Here is a 22580-nt window from a genome sequence, read left to right as displayed (position 1 = left end):
AATGGCAGACACATGTCACAATCATTACTAGATGCTTAAACAAAGCACAGGCATTGCCTGCTAGGCACCTGATGCTTAAGCAATGTTTGAATAGCTAAAAATGTAGTAGTGATATTCAGCAAAACATTCATCTTTGTTTGAGTCATATGTGATTTTTTTAACCCCTTAACGGCACATTAAACTTGAGATTTTTTATTGAGATGGTAATAAAAAATGATAAATTGTGTGTGTGTATATATATATATATATATATATATATATATATATATACACCCCTCACATTTTTGTAAATATTTTATTATATCTTTTTATGTGACAACACTGAAGAAATTATACTTTGCTACAATGTAAACTAGTGAGTATACAGCCTGTATAACAGTGTAAATTTGCTGCCCCCTCAAAATAACTCAACACACAGCCACTAATGTCTAAACCGTTGGCAACAAAAGTGAGTACACCCCTAAGTGGAAATGTCCAAATTGGGCCCAAAGTGTCAATATTTTGTGTGGCCATCATTATTTTCCAGCACTGCCTTAACCCTCTTGGCATGGAGTTCACTAGAGCTTCACAGGTTGCCACTGGAGTCATCTTCCACTCCTCCATTACGACATTGCAGAGCTGGTGGATGTTAGAGACCTTGCGCTCCCCCACCTTCCGTTTGAGAATGCCCCACAGATGCTCAATAGGGTTTAGGTCTGGAGACATGCTTGGCCAGTCCATCACCTTTACCCTCAGCTTCTTTAGCAAAGCAGTGGTCGTCTTGGAGGTGTGTTTGGAGTAATCATGTTGGAATACTGCCCTGCAGCCCAGACTCCAAAGGGAGGGGATCATGCTCTGCTTCAGTATGTCAAAGTACATGTTGGCATTCATGGTTCCCTCAACGAACTGTAGCTCCCCAGTGCCGGCAGCACTCGTGCAGGCCCAGACCATGACACTCCCACCACCATACTTTACTGTAGGCAAGACACACTTGTCTTTGTACTCCTCACCTGATTGTCACCACACACGCTTGACACCATCTGAGCCAAATAAGTTTATCTTGGTCTCAATCGGACCACAGGACATGGTTTCAGTAATCCATGTTCTTAGTCTGCTTGTCTTCAGCAAACTGTTTGCAGGCTTTCTTGTGCATCATCTTTAGAAGAGGCCTCCTTCTGGGATGACAGCCATGCAGGCCAATTTAATGCAGTGTGCGGCATATGGTCTGAGCAATGCTGGCAGAGCTTATAGAGCTATTTCCCAAAGACAACCTCTGGATATGACGCTGAGCACGTGCACTCAACTTCTTTGATCGACCATGGCAAGGCCTTTTCTGAGTGGAACCTGTCCTGTGAAACCGTGGTATGGTCTTGCCCACCATGCTGCAGCTCAGTTTAAGGATCTTGACAATCTTCTTATAGCCTAGGCCATCTTTACAGGGAGTGCAGAATTATTAGGCAAATGAGTATTTTGACCACATCATCCTCTTTATGCATGTTGTCTTACTCCAAGCTGTATAGGCTTGAAAGCCTACTACCAATTAAGCATATTAGGTGATGTGCATCTCTGTAATGAGAAGGGGTGTGGTCTAATGACATCAACACCCTATATCAGGTGTGCATAATTATTAGGCAACTTCCTTTCCTTTGGCAAAATGGGTCAAAAGAAAGACTTGACAGGCTCAGAAAAGTCAAAAATAGTGAGATATCTTGCAGAGGGATGCAGCACTCTTAAAATTGCAAAGCTTCCGAAGCGTGATAATCGAACAATCAAGCGTTTCATTCAAAATAGTCAACAGGGTCGCAAGAAGCGTGTGGAAAAACCAAGGCGCAAAATAACTGCCCATGAACTGAGAAAAGTCAAGCGTGCAGCTGCCAAGATGCCACTTGCCACCAGTTTGGCCATATTTCAGAGCTGCAACATCACTGGAGTGCCCAAAAGCACAAGGTGTGCAATACTCAGAGACATGGCCAAGGTAAGAAAGGCTGAAAGACGTCCACCACTGAACAAGACACACAAGCTGAAACGTCAAGACTGGGCCAAGAAATATCTCAAGACTGATTTTTCTAAGGTTTTATGGACTGATGAAATGAGAGTGAGTCTTGATGGGCCAGATGGATGGGCCCGTGGCTGGATTGGTAAAGGGCAGAGAGCTCCAGTCCGACTCAGACGCCAGCAAGGTGGAGGTGGAGTACTGGTTTGGGCTGGTATCATCAAAGATGAGCTTGTGGGGCCTTTTCGGGTTGAGGATGGAGTCAAGCTCAACTCCCAGTCCTACTGCCAGTTTCTGGAAGACACCTTCTTCAAGCAGTGGTACAGGAAGAAGTCTGCATCCTTCAAGAAAAACATGATTTTCATGCAGGACAATGCTCCATCACACGCGTCCAAGTACTCCACAGCGTGGCTGGCAAGAAAGGGTATAAAAGAAGAAAATCTAATGACATGGCCTCCTTGTTCACCTGATTTGAACCCCATTGAGAACCTGTGGTCCATCATCAGATGTGAGATTTACAAGGAGGGAAAACAGTACACCTCTCTGAACAGTGTCTGGGAGGCTGTGGTTGCTGCTGCACGCAATGTTGATGGTGAACAGATCAAAACACTGACAGAATCCATGGATGGCAGGCTTTTGAGTGTCCTTGCAAAGAAAGGTGGCTATATTGGTCACTGATTTGTTTTTGTTTTGTTTTTGAATGTCAGAAATGTATATTTGTGAATGTTGAGATGTTATATTGGTTTCACTGGTAAAAATAAATAATTGAAATGGGTATATATTTGTTTTTTGTTAAGTTGCCTAATAATTATGCACAGTAATAGTCACCTGCACACACAGATATCCCCCTAAAATAGCTATAAACAAAAACAAACTAAAAACTACTTCCAAAACTATTCAGCTTTGATATTAATGATTTTTTTGGGTTCATTGAGAACATGGTTGTTGTTCAATAATAAAATTAATACTCAAAAATACAACTTGCCTAATAATTCTGCACTCCCTGTATATAGAGCAACAATTCTTTTTTCAGATCCTCAGATGCCACTTGCCACCAGTTTGGCCATATTTCAGAGCTGCAACATCACTGGAGTGCCCAAAAGCACAAGGTGTGCAATACTCAGAGACATGGCCAAGGTAAGAAAGGCTGAAAGACGACCACCACTGAACAAGACACACAAGCTGAAACGTCAAGACTGGGCCAAGAAATATCTCAAGACTGATTTTTCTAAGGTTTTATGGACTGATGAAATGAGAGTGAGTCTTGATGGGCCAGATGGATGGGCCCGTGGCTGGATTGGTAAAGGGCAGAGAGCTCCAGTCCGACTCAGACGCCAGCAAGGTGGAGGTGGAGTACTGGTTTGGGCTGGTATCATCAAAGATGAGCTTGTGGGGCCTTTTCGGGTTGAGGATGGAGTCAAGCTCAACTCCCAGTCCTACTGCCAGTTTCTGGAAGACACCTTCTTCAAGCAGTGGTACAGGAAGAAGTCTGCATCCTTCAAGAAAAACATGATTTTCATGCAGGACAATGCTCAATCACACGCGTCCAAGTACTCCACAACATGGCTGGCAAGAAAGGATATAAAAGAAGAAAATCTAATGACATGGCCTCCTTGTTCACCTGATCTGAACCCCATTGAGAACCTGTGGTCCATCATCAAATGTAAGATTTACAAGGAGGGAAAACAGTACACCTCTCTGAACAGTGTCTGGGAGGCTGTGGTTGCTGCTGCACGCAATGTTGATGGTGAACAGATCAAAACACTGACAGAATCCATGGATGGCAGGCTTTTGAGTGTCCTTGCAAAGAAAGGTGGCTATATTGGTCACTGATTTGTTTTTGTTTTGTTTTTGAATGTCAGAAATGTATATTTGTGAATGTTGAGATGTTATATTGGTTTCACTGGTAAAAATAAATAATTGAAATGGGTATATATTTGTTTTTTGTTAAGTTGCCTAATAATTATGCACAGTAATAGTCACCTGCACACACAGATATCCCCCTAAAATAGCTATAACTAAAAACAAACTAAAAACTACTTCCAAAACTATTCAGCTTTGATATTAATGAGTTTTTTGGGTTCATTGAGAACATGGTTGTTGTTCAATAATAAAATTAATCCTCAAAAATACAACTTGCCTAATAATTCTGCACTCCCTGTATATAGAGCAACAATTCTTTTTTCAGATCCTCAGATGCCACTTGCCACCAGTTTGGCCATATTTCAGAGCTGCAACATCACTGGAGTGCCCAAAAGCACAAGGTGTGCAATACTCAGAGACACGGCCAAGGTAAGAAAGGCTGAAAGACGACCACCACTGAACAAGACACACAAGCTGAAACGTCAAGACTGGGCCAAGAAATATCTCAAGACTGATTTTTCTAAGGTTTTATGGACTGATGAAATGAGAGTGAGTCTTGATGGGCCAGATGGATGGGCCCGTGGCTGGATTGGTAAAGGGCAGAGGGCTCCAGTCCGACTCAGACGCCAGCAAGGTGGAGGTGGAGTACTGGTTTGGGCTGGTATCATCAAAGATGAGCTTGTGGGGCCTTTTCGGGTTGAGGATGGAGTCAAGCTCAACTCCCAGTCCTACTGCCAGTTTCTGGAAGACACCTTCTTCAAGCAGTGGTACAGGAAGAAGTCTGCATCCTTCAAGAAAAACATGATTTTCATGCAGGACAATGCTCAATCACACGCGTCCAAGTACTCCACAGCATGGCTGGCAAGAAAGGATATAAAAGAAGAAAATCTAATGACATGGCCTCCTTGTTCACCTGATCTGAACCCCATTGAGAACCTGTGGTCCATCATCAAATGAAAGATTTACAAGGAGGGAAAACAGTACACCTCTCTGAACAGTGTCTGGGAGGCTGTGGTTGCTGCTGCACGCAATGTTGATGGTGAACAGATCAAAACACTGACAGAATCCATGGATGGCAGGCTTTTGAGTGTCCTTGCAAAGAAAGGTGGCTATATTGGTCACTGATTTGTTTTTGTTTTGTTTTTGAATGTCAGAAATGTATATTTGTGAATGTTGAGATGTTATATTGGTTTCACTGGTAAAAATAAATAATTGAAATGGGTATATATTTGTTTTTTGTTAAGTTGCCTAATAATTATGCACAGTAATAGTCACCTGTACACACAGATATCCCCCTAAAATAGCTATAACTAAAAACAAACTAAAAACTACTTCCAAAACTATTCAGCTTTGATATTAATGAGTTTTTTGGGTTCATTGAGAACATGGTTGTTGTTCAATAATAAAATTAATCCTCAAAAATACAACTTGCCTAATAATTCTGCACTCCCTGTAATGCTATAAAATTGCATTGGAATGTGAGAGGCAATAATTCATAGGAACAGACCCCTGTTCCACAAAGTTGCTCAACCTAGACTTTATTTATAAAAGACTTTAGGGAATACATGGAAGCAAAAAAGGCTTTATTTATTAAGGCTTGACAAATAAATATGCTTTTCACTTGTTGACAGTTAAAACACAGCTCTAAACTTTATGCACCAGGAGGACAAATAAACGCTTTTATAACCTTGCAAAACCATAGTTCATCAGAAAAATAAATCCTGCATCGCCGCTCCATTACACAGATAAGGAGGCGGAGCATGTGACCGGGCTTTAGACACAAAGCTGAAAATGGCCCTGCTCTGGTCTTCAGCAAAAAGGGATGCAGAGTCACGTGTTCACTAAGGAAAAGAGGCGCGCAAAACATCAAACAAAGCGCTCTTCCTTTCACCTCACCTCTAACACGCAAAAACTGCTGAAAGAAGCTGCACAACAAAGCGCACAGTACACTTGAGCCCATTATGGCTAAATACAGCTTACATCGGCACCGCTTTCAGAGAGCGGAAGATAAAGGGAGGAAGCCGTTACTGTACCACTTCTTATGCAAAGTACACCTAGAGGAAACAAAGAGCATATCAGGCTAAAGCAAATTAGGTCCAACGTACCAATATAGATTCAAAGGTATATTAACCCCTTAAACAAGTAAATATACAGTCTCTGTCACATACATACCCTGCCCTTAACAATATCCTTAATAAAGATCTAATGTGTACCAAAATACTGCAGATAATCTGATAAAGTGCCCAGTCTCCCCTAGAAGACAAAAAGCATTTACCTGTATCTAGCCGTCTGGCAGGACGACAGCGTACCTGGTATGAGAGGACGCCACTCCTCACAGAGACTTGTAGAAAGAGAAAGAATCAGAGTAAACCTATTCTGGCTTTCTATACTTGGGCAGCAAGAATGTTAGGAAAACGCAGCGAAGCCCACTTCACAAGTTCCTAACTGCTTAAAAGCCACAACTGCCCTACTGAAGAGACTAACGTGGAGAACGGCTAGACCCAATCTTGAGAAGAAGATTGATCAGAGTAAACCTACTCTGGCCTCAAAATAATAAAATCTTTATTGAAGAGAAATAAATTCAATTTTCTGCAGACACCAAAACTTCACCTTCTCCTTGCACCGAAGACAAAGAGAATGACAGGGTTTGTGGGAAGGGAAGTGATACTTAACAGTTTGACTGTGGTCAGGGGGAAACTACAGGGGGTCGCAATTGCGACTGGTTGCAGAGGTCGCAATTGCGACTGGGCCCACAAGGGTGGGGGAACCAGCAAATTACAGACCTTGTTACTACAGCATGGGGGGAGGGGGTAAACAGTGTCACTATACAGTACCTCTATATACAGTATGGGGGGGGGGGGCTGGACTATGTCACAGACTACTGTGGTCACTTTATAAAGTACTGGGCCAGCCATCTCACCGGCAGATTACAGACTGTGTCACTGACTCACTATATACAGTACTGGTGGGTTTAACAGTGTCACTATATACAGTAATAGGGGGTCAGACCATCTCACAGACTGTGGGCACAGGGTACCTCCTTTTGCAGACGTAATCTGATTAACATTTTTTTTCTGTGTTAAATGTTCATTTTTTTTTTTTTTATCAAATTCACTTTTTGGGGGGTGAGGGGGGGGGGGCCTTCTTAGATTCTTGCACCTGGGCCCTGTGGTTTCTAGTTACGCCTCTTCCTGCTGGCCAGGAGTGATATTGCCAATAGTAATTGATGATGTTGTGGACTCACCATATCTTAGGAAAGAAAGTATAGTTTTGCTTATTTTTAAATAACATTGCCCCAAAGTTTAGGAGAATACTGATGTTTACATACTTCAGCTTGTTCCTTTTGTGTAAAGAGTCTTTTCATATGCAAAGGAAGAAAGGGGTGAGTGTCTGTTTTTCCCACTTGCAGTGGGTGCTTTTTAACAGCGCTAAACTGGGAGCTTCGAAGTAAGTTTTTAAACGGTTTTATACTGGATTTTTAGATCAGTATCTGTTCATATTATTCTTTATAGTAGTGTCTATTACATGCAGTTATATGAAAATGAGTGTATACTGTCCCTTTAAGGGAAAAACTATTTTACAGTTAAATGTCCCTTTAACATCTCTTCTTTTACTGTTTTTCAATCTTTAAAGTGACACTGAACCCAAATTTTTTCTTTCGCAATTCAGATACAGCATGCAATTTTAAGCAACTTTCTAATTTACTTCCATTATCAAATTTTCTTCATTCTCTTGGTATCTTTATTTGAAAAGCAAGAATGTAAGTTTAGATGCCGGCCCATTTTTAGTGAACAACTTGGGTTGTTCTTGCTGATTGGTGGATAAATTCACCCATCAATAAACAAAGTGCTGTTCAGAGTGCTGACCCACAAATTGGCTGGCTCCTTAGCATAGATTCCTTCTTTTTCAAATAAAGATAGCAAGAGAACGAACAAAAATTGATAATAGGAGTAAATTAGAAAGTTGCTTAAAATTGCTGCTTTATCTGAATCACGAAAGAAAAAATTTGGGTTCAGTGTCCCTTTAACTGCTTTGACTGTCGGCTGCAACTACAATCCATGTGACAAGCTACCCCAAAACTTATGTCTCTGCAACCTCAACCTGTAGACTGTAAGCTCTCCGGAGCATGTATCTGTCATTGTATATCCTTACCTTTTTACCCAGTACTACAGAATTGTGTGGGGCTATAGAAATACAAATAAATACATTTAATTAATAAAGATGATAATAATAACGAGAAAAAGGTGAGTACAGCCACACAGTAAAGAGGCACCAAAGGGCTGTAAAATCAAAAAACAACTTTATTTATACAGAATTTATAAAGTACATAGTCATAGCCATCCTGACTAGTTTTGTGCCACAACAGGCATTTAATCATAGGATACCACACACTGCGCAGATTCCCCTATTTAAAGGGAAAACAGCAGCCTGCAATCAAGCAATAATTATAAACATTCTATGTAATATATACACAAACAGTATAAATGTCAAAATACTATAGTAAAAGGAAAAAACAAGACAGAAAATTAGACAATTGTGATATGATGTTAGTCAATTCATTCAAAAGGTAATAATAATAGTATGAATAGTACCATATTAACCCCTTCATGACCAGAGCGCTTTTCCATTTGTTGACCGTTTTGGACCAGGGCTATTTTTGCATTTCTGCGGTGTTTGTGTTTAGCTGTAATTTTTCTATTACTCATTTACTTTACTCTCTCCAGAGAGGGGGGGAGGAAGGGGGGAGAGAGAGGGGGGAGAGAGAAAGAGGGGGGGGGAGAGAGAGGGGGGGGGAAAGAGAGAGAGAGGGGGGGTTGAGAGAGAGAGGGGGGAGAGAGAGAGGGGGGGAGAGAGTGGGGAGAGAGAGAGAGTGGGGAGAGAGAGAGGGGGGGAGAGAGAGAGGGGGGAGAGAGAGAGAGGGGGGAGAGAGAAGGGGGGAGAGAGAGGGGGGAGAGAGAGAGAGAGGGGTGAGAGAAAGAGAGAGGGGGAGAGAGAGGGGGAGGAGAGAGGGGGGGAGAGAGGGGGGAGAGACAGAGAGGGTGGGGGAGAGAGAGAGAGGGTGGGGGAGAGAGAGGGGGGAGAGAGAGAGAGGGGGGAGAGAGAGATAGAGGGGGAGAGAGAGAGGGGGGGGGAGAGAGAGAGGGGGGAGGGGAGAGAGAGAGGGGGGAGGGGGGAGAGAGAGGGGGGAGGGGGGAGAGAGAGAGGGGGGGAGAGAGAGGGGGGAGAGAGAGATAGAGGGTGGAAGAGAGAGAGGGAGGGGGGAGAGAGAGAGGGGGGAGAGAGAGAGAGAGGGGGAGAGAGAGAGAGAGAGGGAGAGAGAGAGGGGGAGAGAGAGGGGGGGGAGGGAGAGAGAGGGGGGGGAGGGAGAGAGAGAGGGGGAGAGAGAGAGGGGGGGAGAGAGAGAGGGGGAGAGAGAGAGAGCAAAAGAGGGGGAGAGAGAGAGAGCAAAAGAGAGGGGGGAGAGAGCGCACAAAAGAGGGGGGAGAGAGAGCACAAAAGAAAGGGGGAGAGAGCGCAAAAGAGAGGAGGAGAGAGAGTGCAAAAAATAGGGGGGAGAGAGAGAGAGCGCAAAAGAGGGGGGAGAGAGAGAGCGCAAAAGAGAGGGGGAGAGAGAGAGCGCAAAAGTTAGGGGGTAGAGAGAGAGCTCAAAAGAGATGGGGAGAGAGAGAGCAAAAGAAAGGGGGAGAGAGAGCGCAAAAGAGAGGGGGAGAGAGAGAGCAAAAGAAAGGGGGAGAGAGAGCGCAAAAGAGAGGGGGAGAGAGCGCAAAAGAGAGGGGGGAGAGAGAGCTCAAAAGAGAGGTGGGAGAGAGAGCTCAAAAGAGAGGGGGAGAGAGAGAGAGCAAAAGAGAGGGGGGAGAGAGAGAGCTCAAAAGAGAGGGGGAGAGAGAGCGCAAAAGAGAGGGGGAGAGAGCGAGCGTAAAAGAGAGGGGGGAGAGAGAGCGCAAAAGAAAGGGGGGGGGGGAGAGAGAGCAAAAGAGAGGGTGAGGGAGAGAGAGCAAGGGGTGGGACCGCTGTACTGCAAAAAATGGCCCGTGTGAACGGGCTTTAGGACTAGTATCTTATAATTTACTATAAAAAATTTTATAAAATATGATGAAAAAAACATACATTTTCTAACTTAACTGACCCCCAAAATCTGTTACACATCTACAACCACCAAAAAAACTCCTATGCTAAATAGTTTCTAAATTTTGTCCTGAGTTTAGAAATACCCAATATTTACATGTTCTTTGCTTTTTTTGCAAGTTATAGGGCAATAATTACAAGTAGCACTTTGCTATTTCCAAACCATTTTTTTGTTCAAAATTAGCGCTAGTTACATTGGAACACTGATATCTGTCAGAAATCCCTGAATAACCCTTCACATGTATATATTTTTTTTTAGTAGACAACCCAAAGTATTGATCTAGGCCCATTTTGGTATATTTCATGCCACCATTTCACAAATGCGATCAAATAAAACAAATTGTTCACTTTTTCACAAACTTTTTCACAAACTTTAGGTTTCTCACTGAAATTATTTACAGACAGCTTGTGCAATTATGGCACAAATGCTTGTAAATACTTCTCTGGGATCCCCTTTGTTCAGAAATTGCAGACATATATGGCTTTGGCATTTTTTTTTAGTAATTAGAAGGTCGCTAAATGCCTCTGCGCATCACACGTGTATTATGCCCAGCAGTGAAGGGGTTAATTAGGGAGCGTGTAGGGTTCATTTTAGCTTTAGTGTAGTAGGCAACCCCAAGTAGGCCCATTTTAGTATATTTCATGCCACCATTTCACCGCCAAATGCGATCAAATAAAAATCGTTCACTTTTTCACAAACTTTAGGTTTCTCAGTAAAATGATTTACAAACAACTTGTGCAATTATGGCACAAATGGTTGTAAATGCTTCTCTGGGATCCCCTTTGTTCAGAAATAGCATACATAGATGGCTTTGGCATTGTTTTTTGGTAATTAGAAGGCCGCAAAATGCTGCGCACCACACTTTTATTATGCCCAGCAGTGAAGGGGTTAATTAGGGAGTTTGTAGGGTTAATTTAACTTTAGTGTAGAGATCAGCCTCCCACCTGACACATTCCACCCCTGATCCCTCCCAAACAGCTATATTCCCTCCCCCACCTCACCCACAATTGTCCCTGCCATCTTAATATTGGCAGAAAGTCTGCCAGTACTAAAATAAAAGGCTTTTTTAAAAGAATATATATTTATTCAGCTGTGATGGATCCCCCCTTTATCCCCCAATCTCCCTGATCTCCCCCAAACAGCTCTCTAACAATCCCCTCGCTACCTATTTTCCACCATCTGCCAGTACCCTGTTTGCCAACCAAAAAAAAGGTTATTTTTTATTAAATAATCATTTTTCTGTAGTGTAGCTGCCTCCCCTCAATAACCCCCTCCTTCGATCTTTATTTTTTCCCCCTCCCTCCTTCCCATTCAGATACATTGGTGGTAGAGGTTGCTGCGCGCGTGCGCGCCGCCCCCCCCCCCCGCACACTCCCACTAACCGGCGTGCACATTGCACATACAGGAACCAGATGCCGGGTAGTGATGGGCCGCCCACCCGCCTCCCTGCTAAGGCTCCCACCCACCAAGGATCGTCACTATCGCTACCGATGCAGAGAGGGCCGCAGAGTGGCTCTCTCTGCATCAGTGTGTAAAAAAATGGTATTGCAGGTTGCCTCAATATCGAGGCATCACTGCAATATCATAAAAGTGGCTGGAAGCGATCAGGATCGTTTCCCACCGCTTAAAACCCCAGAGGACGTGCCAGGAACGTCCTTGGTCACAAAGGGTATTTTTTGTAGGATGTTCCTGGCACGTCCTCGGTCGCGAAAGGGGTTAAAGGAACACAGTTTAAACAGATCGATTTTCAATATGGAACACAAAAAGAGCTTTTTTGATAATATCTTTACCATGGGTGATAACCCTAGTGGAACTAATAACAACATTAAAGGTCTTTTTTCACAAATGGAAAAAACAGAATTTATGCTTACCTGATAAATTACTTTCTCTTGCGGTGTATCCAGTCCACGGATTCATCCTTACTTGTGGGATATTCTCATTCCCTACAGGAAGTGGCAAAGAGAACACACAGCAGAGCTGTCCATATAGCTCCCCCTCTGGCTCCGCCCCCCAGTCATTCGACCGACGGTTAGGAGAAAAAGGAGAAACCATAGGGTGCAGTGGTGACTGTAGTTTAAACAATAAATTTTAACCTGACTTAATTGCCAGGGCGGGCCGTGGACTGGATACACCGCAAGAGAAAGTAATTTATCAGGTAAGCATAAATTCTGTTTTCTCTTGCAAGGTGTATCCAGTCCACGGATTCATCCTTACTTGTGGGATACCAATACCAAAGCTTTAGGACACGGATGAAGGGAGGGAACAAGACAGGTAACCTAAACGGAAGGCACCACTGCTTGCAAAACCTTTCTCCCAAAAATAGCCTCCGAAGAAGCAAAAGTATCAAATTTGTAAAATTTGGCAAAAGTATGCAGTGAAGACCAAGTCGCTGCCTTACAAATCTGTTCAACAGAAGCCTCATTCTTGAAGGCCCAAGTGGAAGCCACAGCTCTGGTGGAATGAGCTGTAATTCGTTCAGGAGGCTGCTGCCCAGCAGTCTCATAAGCCAATCGGATGATGCTTTTCAACCAGAAGGAAAGAGAGGTAGCCGTCGCTTTTTGACCTCTCCTCTTACCAGAATAGACAACAAACAAAGATGATGTTTGTCTAAAATCCTTAGAGGCTTGTAAATAGAATTTCAAAGCACGAACCACATCAAGATTGTGTAAAAGCCGTTCCTTCTTAGAAGCTGGATTAGGACACAAGGAAGGAACAATGATCTCCTGGTTAATGTTCTTATTAGAAACAACTTTAGGAAGAAAACCAGGTTTGGTACGCAAAACTACCTTATCTGCATGGAACACCAGATAGGGTGAATTACACTGCAAAGCAGACAATTCTGAAACTCTTCGAGCAGAAGATATAGCTACCAAAAACAAAACTTTCCAAGATAGTATCTTAATATCTATGGAATGTAAAGGTTCAAACGGAACCCCTTGAAGAACTGAAAGAACTAAATTTAGACTCCATGGAGGAGTCACAGGTTTATAGACAGGCTTGATTCTGACTAATGCCTGTACAAACGCTTGAACATCTGGTACTTCTGCCAGACGCTTGTGTAAAAGGATCAACAGAGCGGATATCTGCCCCTTTAAGGAACTAGCTGATAACCTCCAATCCTTCTTGGAGAAAAGACAATATTCTTGGAATCCTAATTTTACTCCACGAGTAACCCTTGGATTCACACCAACAAAGATATTTCCGCCATATCTTATGGTAAATTTTCCTGGTGACAGGTTTTCTAGCTTGTATCAGAGTATCTATGACTGATTCAGAGAACCCACGCTTGGATAGAATTAAGCGTTCAATCTCCAAGCAGTCAGCTGCAGAGAAACTAGATTTGGATGCTTGAATGGACCCTGTATTAGAAGATCCTGCCTCATTGGCAGTGTCCATGGTGGAACAGATGACATGTCCACTAGGTCTGCATACCAAGTCCTGCGTGGCCACGCAGGCGCTATCAGAATTACCGAGGCCTTCTCCTGTTTGATTCTGGCTACCAGCCGAGGGAGAAGGGGAAACGGTGGAAAGACATAGGCCAGATTGAAGGACCATGGCGCTACTAGAACATCTATCAATGCCGCCTTGGGATCCCTGGACCTGGATCGTAAAGAGGAAGTTTGGTGTTCTGACGGGACGCCATCAGATCCAACTCTGGAATGCCCCAAAGCTGAGACAGCTGAGCAAATACCTCCGGGTGGAGTTCCCACTCCCCCGGGTGAAAAGTCTGATGACTTAGGAAATCCGCTTCCCAGTTGTCTACTCCTGGGATGTGAATTGCAGATAGGTGGCAAGAGTGATCCTCCGCCCACCTGATTATCTTGGTTACTTCCTTCATCGCTAAGGAACTCTTTGTTCCTCCCTGATGATTGATGTATGCTACAGTCGTGATGTTGTCTGACTGAAATCTGATGAATTTGGCTGAGGCCATGCCTGGAGCGTATTGAATATCGCTCTCAGTTCCAAAATGTTTATCGGGAGAAGAGACTCTTCCCGAGACCATAGGCCCTGAGCTTTCAGGGAGCCCCAGCCTAACAGACTGGCGTCGGTCGTTACGATGATCCACTCCGGTCTGCGGAAGCACATTCCCTGAGACAGGTGATCCTGAGACAACCACCAGAGAAGAGAATCTCTGGTTTTCTGATCCAGTTGGATTTGAGGAGACAAATCTGCATAATCCCCATTCCACTGTTTGAGCATGCACAATTGCAGTGGCCTGAGATGAATTAGAGCAAAAGGGACTACATCCATTGCTGCTACCATTAATCCGATTACCTCCATGCACTGAGCTACAGATGGCCGAGGAATGGAATGAAGAGCTCGGCAAGTGCTTAAAAGCTTTAACCTTCTGACCTCCGTCAGAAATATTTTCATTTCTACCGAGTCTATTAATGTTCCCAGGAAGGGAACCCTTGTGAGTGGAGACAGAGAACTTTTTTCGGTATTCACCTTCCACCCGTGAGACCTTAGAAAGGCCAGAACAATATGCGTATGAGCCTTGGCTCTGGGAAAAGACGACGCCTGTATTAGGATGTCGTCCAGATAGGGTGCTACTGCAATGCCCCGCGGTCTTAGTACCGCTAGAAGGGACCCCAGCACCTTTGTGAAAATTCTTGGAGCAGTGGCCAACCCGAAGGGAAGGGCAACAAACTGGTAATGCTTGTCCAGAAAAGTGAACCTTGAGGAACTGATGGTGATCTTTGTGGATAGGAATATGAAGGTACGCATCCTTTAGATCCACGGTAGTCATATATTGACCTTCCTGGATCATCGGTAAGATTGTCCGAATGGTCTCCATCTTGAAGGATGGAACTCTGAGGAATTTGTTTAGAATTTTTAGATCCAGGATTGGTCTGAAAGTTCCTTCCTTTTTGGGAACCACAAACAGGTTTGAGTAAAAACTCAGTCCTTGTTCTGTAATTGGGACTGGATATATCACTCCCATCTTGAGTAGATCTTCTACACATCGTAAGAACGCTTCTTTCTTTGTCTGGTCTGTAGACAGACGAGAAATGTGGAACCTTCCCCTTGGAGGAGAGTCCCTGAATTCTAGAAGATATCCCTGAGCAACTATCTCTAATGCCCAGGGTTCGGGAACATCTCTTGCCCAGGCCTGAGCAAAAAGAGAGAGTCTGCCCCCTACCAGATCCGGTCCCGGATCGGGGGCTACCCCTTCATGCTGTCTTAGTAGCAGCTGCAGGCTTCTTGGCCTGTTTACCCTTGTTCCAGCCCTGCAAAGGCTTCCAGGTTGCCTTGGGCTGTGGAGAGTTACCCTCTTGCTTTGCAGTCGCAGAGGTTGAAGCAGGACCGCTCCTGAAGTTGCGAAAGGAACGAAAATTAGCCTTGTTTTTAGCCTTAAAAGGCCTATCTTGCGGGAGGGCATGGCCCTTTCCCCCAGTGATATCCGAAATAATTTCTTTCAACTCGGGTCCGAAAAGGGTCTTTCCCTTGAAAGGAATATTCAGTAACTTTGTCTTAGATGACACATCAGCCGATCATGATTTAAGCCAAAGCGCTCTGCGCGCCATGATGGCAAAACCAGAGTTTTTCTCTGCTAACTTAGCTAATTGCAAAGCGGCATCTGTGATAAAAGAATTAGCCAGCTTTAGAGCCTTAATTCTATCCATAATTTCGTCATATGAGGTATCCGTCTGGAGCGACTCCTCCAGCGCCTCAAACCAGAAAGCCGCTGCAGTAGTTACAGGAATAATGCAGGCAATAGGTTGGAGAAGGAAACCTTATTGAACAAATATTTTCTTTAGTAAACCTTCTAATTTTTTATCCATAGTATCTTTGAACGCACAACTGTCTTCAATTGGTATGGTTGTGCGCTTGGCAAGTGTTGAAACTGCCCCCTCTACCTTAGGGACCGTCTGCCATGCGTCCCGCCTGGGATCAGTAATGGGGAACATTTTCTTAAAGATAGGGGGGGGAACAAAGGGTACACCTGGTCTCTCCCACTCCCTATCTAAAATATCCGCCACCCTCTTCGGGATCGGAAACGCATCAGTGTATACCGGGACTTCTAGATATTTGTCCATTTTACACAATTTCTCTGGGACCACCATGGGGTCACAATCATCCAGCGTAGCTAATACCTCCTTAAGCAGCACGCGGAGGTGTTCCAGCTTAAATTTAAACGCTAAGGAATCTGATTCTGCCCGCTTAGAAACCTTTCCAGTGTCAGAAATTTCTCCCTCGGACAGCACATCCCTCACCGACACTTCAGAGTGTTGTGAGGGTACAACAGATAAACCCTCCAAAGCATCTGATTGCTCATACTCTGTTCTTAAAACCGAGCTATCACGCTTTTTAGGAAAAACTGGCAGTTTGGATAAAATTTCCGCAAGGGAATTATCCATGACTGCTGCTAATTGTTGTAATGTAATAGGGGCCAATGCGCTAGAGGTACTAGGCATCGCTTGCACGGGCGTAACTGGTGTCGACACATGGGGAGAGGAAGGTGGGCTATCCTCATTACCTTCTGTTAAAGAATAATCTTGGGCTACATTTTTAAGTGAAACATCGTGATCTTTAAAATGCATAGATACATTAGCACACTTAAAACACAAATGTAAAGGGGGTTCCACCATGGCAACTAAACACATAGAACAACGTCTATCTGTAGGCTCAGACATGTTAAACAGACTTAGCCAGCAAAAAACGGTACTGTGCCTTTAAATAATAAAAAGCGCACACTTTTTTACTAAATCTGAAAAATTATCCAATCTTTCTGAAATTTTTACCACACTATCTTAATGCTTTGGAATGATTGCACAGTAAATTTCAAGTCAATTAACCCCTTAATGCCCGAACTGGAGCAACCTAAAGCTGACAACCGGTTAGCAAACTACAGCACCGTGCCACAGCAATCTGCTGTGGCCCTACCTTGCCCCTGGGGATTAATTTGATGAAAATAAGCCTCTATGAAGTCCTTCAGTAGTCTTTGGACCCTCCATGTGAAGCTGCATGAAGCTGTCTGCAATATGAACTGCGCAACTGAGGCACGAAATTTAGGCCCCCTCCTTCTCCACTTCGGAGTTGTGGGGCCTTCAAAACCCTAAATAGGTGTCTAAAATTCTGCCATGTGGAATAAAACCCCATAAAATACTAATAAAACTTGTATAATGATTATTTTTTCACAATAAAATAATCGATTGCCCTTTAACAGTGTCTACCAGTCTTTGAGCCCTGTTAATTAAGCCTTCCTTCTATACTGAGTCTCAGAATATGGCTTACCTTTCCCACATGGGGATTCTTGTCAGTCTTCTAGCATTACTAAGTCTTGACTAGAAAAAGATGACTGAACATACCTTGTAGCAGTTAAGCCTGCAAACTGTTCCCCCCAACTGAAGTTTTCTTGTACTCCTCAGTCCTGTGTGGGAACAGCAGTGGATTTTAGTTACAACATGCTAAAATCATTTTCCTCTCAGCAGAATTCTTCTTCACTTTCTGCTAGAGAGTAAATAGTACAAACCGGCACTATTTAAAAATAACAAACTTTTGATTGAAGATATAAAAACTACAAAACTAACACCACATTCACTTTACCCTCCCGTGGAGATGCTACTTGTTAGATCGGCAAAGAGAATGACTGGGGGGCGGAGCCAGAGGGGGAGCTATATGGACAGCTCTGCTGAGTGTTCTCTTTGCCACTTCCTGTAGGGAATGAGAATATCCCACAAGTAAGGATGAATCCGTGGACTGGATACACCTTGCAAGAGAAATTACTGTTGAATGACTTAAGATTAATGTGGGATGTTTCCTTATTTGATCGTTACATCCTTGCAAGGAGAGTCCCACAAGGTCTAAGGATCAGGAAATATCCTTCTTTTGATTTAGAAGTAACAGCATTAACAGAGGAATGAAGCACTTACCTGTTCACTTAAACTAATGGACATAGCAAATAGAAGCAAAAATATAAAGAGAGAAAAATTGAAGGAAAGTATTTCAAGTATAAAAAGTGAGCTAAAAACCTTTAAATCTGATCTTAAGTAGAAGGATTTTAAAGCTTCTTTGAAAGCCAAAGTGGAAAAAAAAAGAGGATGGTGATTTAGCCACTCGCAAGGGTAACAAATTTAGCAGAGACCTTGATGACTATGCTAATAACAAAGTGTATAATTGGTCCAGACTTCAAGGAAGACCTAAAAGACACTATTTTAAGTCTGGCAACAGAAACAATAATCAGAAAAAATACATTTAAAAAAGCCAAGATGGCGACAAGAAAGGAGAATCTGTGGACAGTGTCCCTAAATCTATACTCAAGAAGAAATCTGATCGAAAAGTTGCATTTTCTTCAACTGAGAACTCTGACCAGGATTCTAATGTCTCAAATGGCAGCATTGCTTCTCTGCCATGTTCAGTATCTCTTTCTTTTTCTTCCTCTTCTTCTCTTCTATCTTCTTCCTCTTGCTCATCTATGTCATTTCAGGTCTTGGATGATAGAGATTCAGAAGGTGCTGTGAGGATAGTTGACCCAAGGAAAAGAATCAATGTGTTGTCCCTTTAGAAAAAGGACTAGGAGAGCTGGGAAAAGAAATAAGAAAGTCCACAAGGAGGCACAAGGATCAAAAGAGACATTAAATGTTCTTAACTTGTCAGATTTTGATTTAACTGATTATCATATTTCATTGCTAACCAAAGGTTTAGGTTTTGCACCTACAAATACATTTTCAGCATTTAGAACACTTTTAGATGTTAATAAATTTGTTAGAAAGTTGACCCTGAAACTGTTTTTTTCAGCTCAGGATCAGGCAGGTATTCATTATGTTGATCAGCAGACAGCCCAAAGAGGCCCTAATGTTGAAGTATTACACTTGCAGCCTGAAGTATATTTAAACTTTGGGGATAATATAGCTTTGGAACAGTTACAAAATCTAGAGGATGAATTTGGTCCCAATGACTTTGATATCCCCTTGCCAATTAAACGCGCTTCTGATTTTTACCCCATTCAGTTTAGGGGTTCTGCTTTGAATTTGTATCAGAAGCGTATTGAAAAGGAAATATTGCTGTTGGAGGAAAAAACTAAACTTCAGAAATATACTTACAATTTAACATGTAGGGAAAGAGTAGCATTAAAGACACTTGAGAATAACAAAGAGATCGTTATTAGATCTACAGACAAGGGTGGGAATGTGGTTGTCCTGAAAAAAAGTTGATTATGTTAATGAAAGCTTGAGACAACTTTTTGATACAAATACTTAAAGAAAGTTACACACTAATCCCACCCTTGCATTTAGAGCTAAATAATGTAAGATTTTGGAGCAGGCAATTTCTTTGGGTTTGTTGGACAGGGTACAAGTTGAATCATTAGTTCCTGACAATCCTCGTATACCTATTTTTCACTATTTACCCAAAACTCACAAAAGTTTAATAAACCCTCCTGGTCGTCCCATAATTTCTGCGATTGGGTCATTATTTGAGCCCACCTCTGAGTGGACTGATTCAATCCTCCAATCTCTTATACAAAACCTTAAAAGCTATTTAAGAGATTCGAGTCATGTAAAGGTGGTTTCTAATGGGAAGGTAACTTTAAATGGATAGTTGTCAAAGCAGCTTCTCTTTGTTCCTGCATACCAAACTTCGTTAAGTATTTCTTAGATACCCATACCAGGTTTACAAGTAAAAGTAAGATCTTTTTGTGTGAAATAGTTTATTTTCTGTGGAAGCATAACTTTTCTATGTTTAACAGGGAATTCTACATACAGATTTGCGGAACTGCTATGGGGACGAAATTCGCTCCCTCTTTCGCAAATCTATATGCATAGTAATGTATATGCGTTTTATAGATGATTTAATTTTCATTGTTAAAAGAACCCTTTGATTTTGTAAACTTTCTACATTATTTGAATAGTAATGATCTCAATTTGAGATTTGTTGGTGACCCGTCAAGCAATTCTGTTAAGTTTTTGGACTTGGACCTTTCTGATGATGTCAAGAGTGGTACTATTTTTAGTGATACATTTCGTAAACCCACAGCTGGGAATATGATCTTGCACGCCAAGTCGTGTCATCCACCACATCTGATACGGTCTATTCCCAAAGGCCAGTTTATGAGACTATGAAGAAATACAAACTCTGACAAATTGTTTGATAAAGAAGTCAGGGCTCTAATTGAACGGCTTAAAGCCAGAGGGTATGATAAAAGGCAGTTAGAAAATACTTTTGACAAGTTTAAAAGACAAAAACAAATTGATTTGATTTCAACTTCCAAAAGAGTGAATACAATCATGCAGGATAAAGTTGTTTTTTCAACAGAGCACTCTAGTCAGTTTCATGAGGTGTGTTCCATATTGAGGAAGAATTTAAACATTCTGAAAGATAATAGTGCCTTGGCCAATGTTGTTAAGTGCAAGTTTGTTCCCAGGAAACCAATGACTTTATCTACTAAACTAGCCCCTAGTTTGGTATGTACAGGGGTTATTGACAATAGCGAGGGGATTAAAAGGAAAGGTACATACAAATGTGGAAACGGTACGTGCATTACACGTGGGGTTTTGCAAGTTGGTAATGGTTTTAAAAGCAGTCACCAATGAGGAATTTGTACGTACGTTTTATGCAAATTGTAGTTCATTTGTAGTCTCTCTTTTAAAATGCAAAGTTTGTTCCCTTCAATACGTAGGTCAGACCTCCAGAGAGTGAGTAAGATAACACATTAGGGATACCAAGGAATTTGTAAAAGAGTCAGCAGTGGCCAGGCATCATAACTTATTTCACATGACTAATGTCATCAACATGAAGGTGAATGTAATTGACAGAGTGACGCTTCCACCTAGAGGTGGAGACAGATATAACTTGTTACAGAAGCAAGAACTATATTGGATCTATAGGTTGAGGACCATGACTCCTTTGGGACTTAACAGAGAGTGGGATATGAGTTATTTTATAGAATAGCCTTGTTTATACTTGCATGTATGTCTATGTATGTGTTTTTACATGTACAGTGGAAATAAAAAGTCTACACACCCCTGTTAAAATGTCAGGTTTCTGTGATGTAAAAAAAAATGAGACAAAGAACTTTTTCCACCTTTAATGTGACCTATAAACTGTACAACTCAATTGAAAAACAAACTGAAATATTTTATGTAAAGGAAAATAAAAAATAAAAAACTAAAATATTATGGTTGCATAAGTGTGAACACCCTTAAACTAATACTTTATTGAAGCACCTTTTGATTTTATTACAGCACTCAGTATTTTTGGGTATGAGTTTTTCAGCACAGCACATCTTGACTTGGCAAGATTTGCCCACTCTTCTTTGCAAAAACACTCTAAATCTGTCAGAATGCGAGGGCATCTCCTGTGCACAGCCCTCTTCAGATCACCCCACAGATTTTGAATTGGATTCAGGTCTGGGCTCTGGCTGGGCCACCCCAAAACTTTAATCTTCTTCTGGTGAAGCCATTCCTTTGTTGATTTGGATGTATGCTTTGGGTTGTTGTCATGCTAAAAGATGAAGTTCCTCTTCATATTCAGCTTTCAAGCAGAAGCCTGAAGGTTTTGTGCCAATATTGTCTGGTATTTGGAACTGTTCATTATTCCCTCTACCTTGACTAAGACCCCAGTTCCAGCTGAAGAAAAACAGCCCCAAAGCATGATGCTGACACCACCATGCTTCACTCTGGGTATGGTGTTCTTTTGGTGATATGCAGTGTTGTTTTTGCGCCAAACATATCTTTTGGAATTATGGCCAAAAAGTTCAACTTTGGTTTCATCAGACCAGAACACCTTTTGCAACACGCTTTTGGGAAACTTCAGATGTGTTTTTGCAAAATTTAGCCGGGCTTGGATGTTTTTTTTTTGTAAGAAAAGGCTTCCGTCTTGCCACTCTACCCCATAGCCCAGACATATGAAGAATATGCGCGATTGTTGTCACATGTACCACACAGCCAGTACTTGCCAGATACTCCTGCAGCGCCTTTAATGTTGCTGTAGGCCTCTTGGCAGCCTCCCAGACCAGTTTTCTTCTCGTCTTTTCATCAATTTTGAAGGGACATCCAGTTCTTGGTAATGTCACTGTTGCACCATATTTTCTTCACTTGATGATGACTGTCTTCACTGTGTTCCATGTTATATCTAATGCCTTGGAAATTCTTTTGTACCCTTCTCCTGACTGATACCTTTTAACAATGAGATCCCTCTGATGCTTTAGAAGCTCTCTGCGGACCATGGCTTTTGCTGTAGGATGCCACTAACAAAATGTCAGGAAAGACCTACTAGAACAGCTGAACTTTATTTGGGGTTAATCAGATGCACTTTAAATGATGACAGGTGTGTACTGACTCCTATTTAACATGATTTTGAATGTGATTGCTTAATTCTGAACACAGCTACATCCCCAGTTATAAAAGGGTGTTTACAACCATATTTTATTTTCCTTCTACTAGATACGATGAGTCCACGGATTCATCCTTTACTTGTGGGATATTATCCTCCTGCTAACAGGAAGTGGCAAAGAGCACCACAGCAGAGCTGTCTATATAGCCCCTCCCTTGACTCCACCCCCCAGTCATTCTCTTTGACTATACTAAGTAATAGGAAGGTTAAAGTGAAAGAGGTGATAAAATGATAGTTTTTATTTTCTTCAAGCAAGACTTTTTTTATTTTAAATGGTACCGG

Source organism: Bombina bombina, chromosome 7, assembly GCF_027579735.1.
Source record: "Bombina bombina isolate aBomBom1 chromosome 7, aBomBom1.pri, whole genome shotgun sequence".
Classification (NCBI taxonomy): Eukaryota; Metazoa; Chordata; class Amphibia; order Anura; family Bombinatoridae; genus Bombina; species Bombina bombina.
This window is presented reverse-complemented; position numbering follows the sequence as displayed.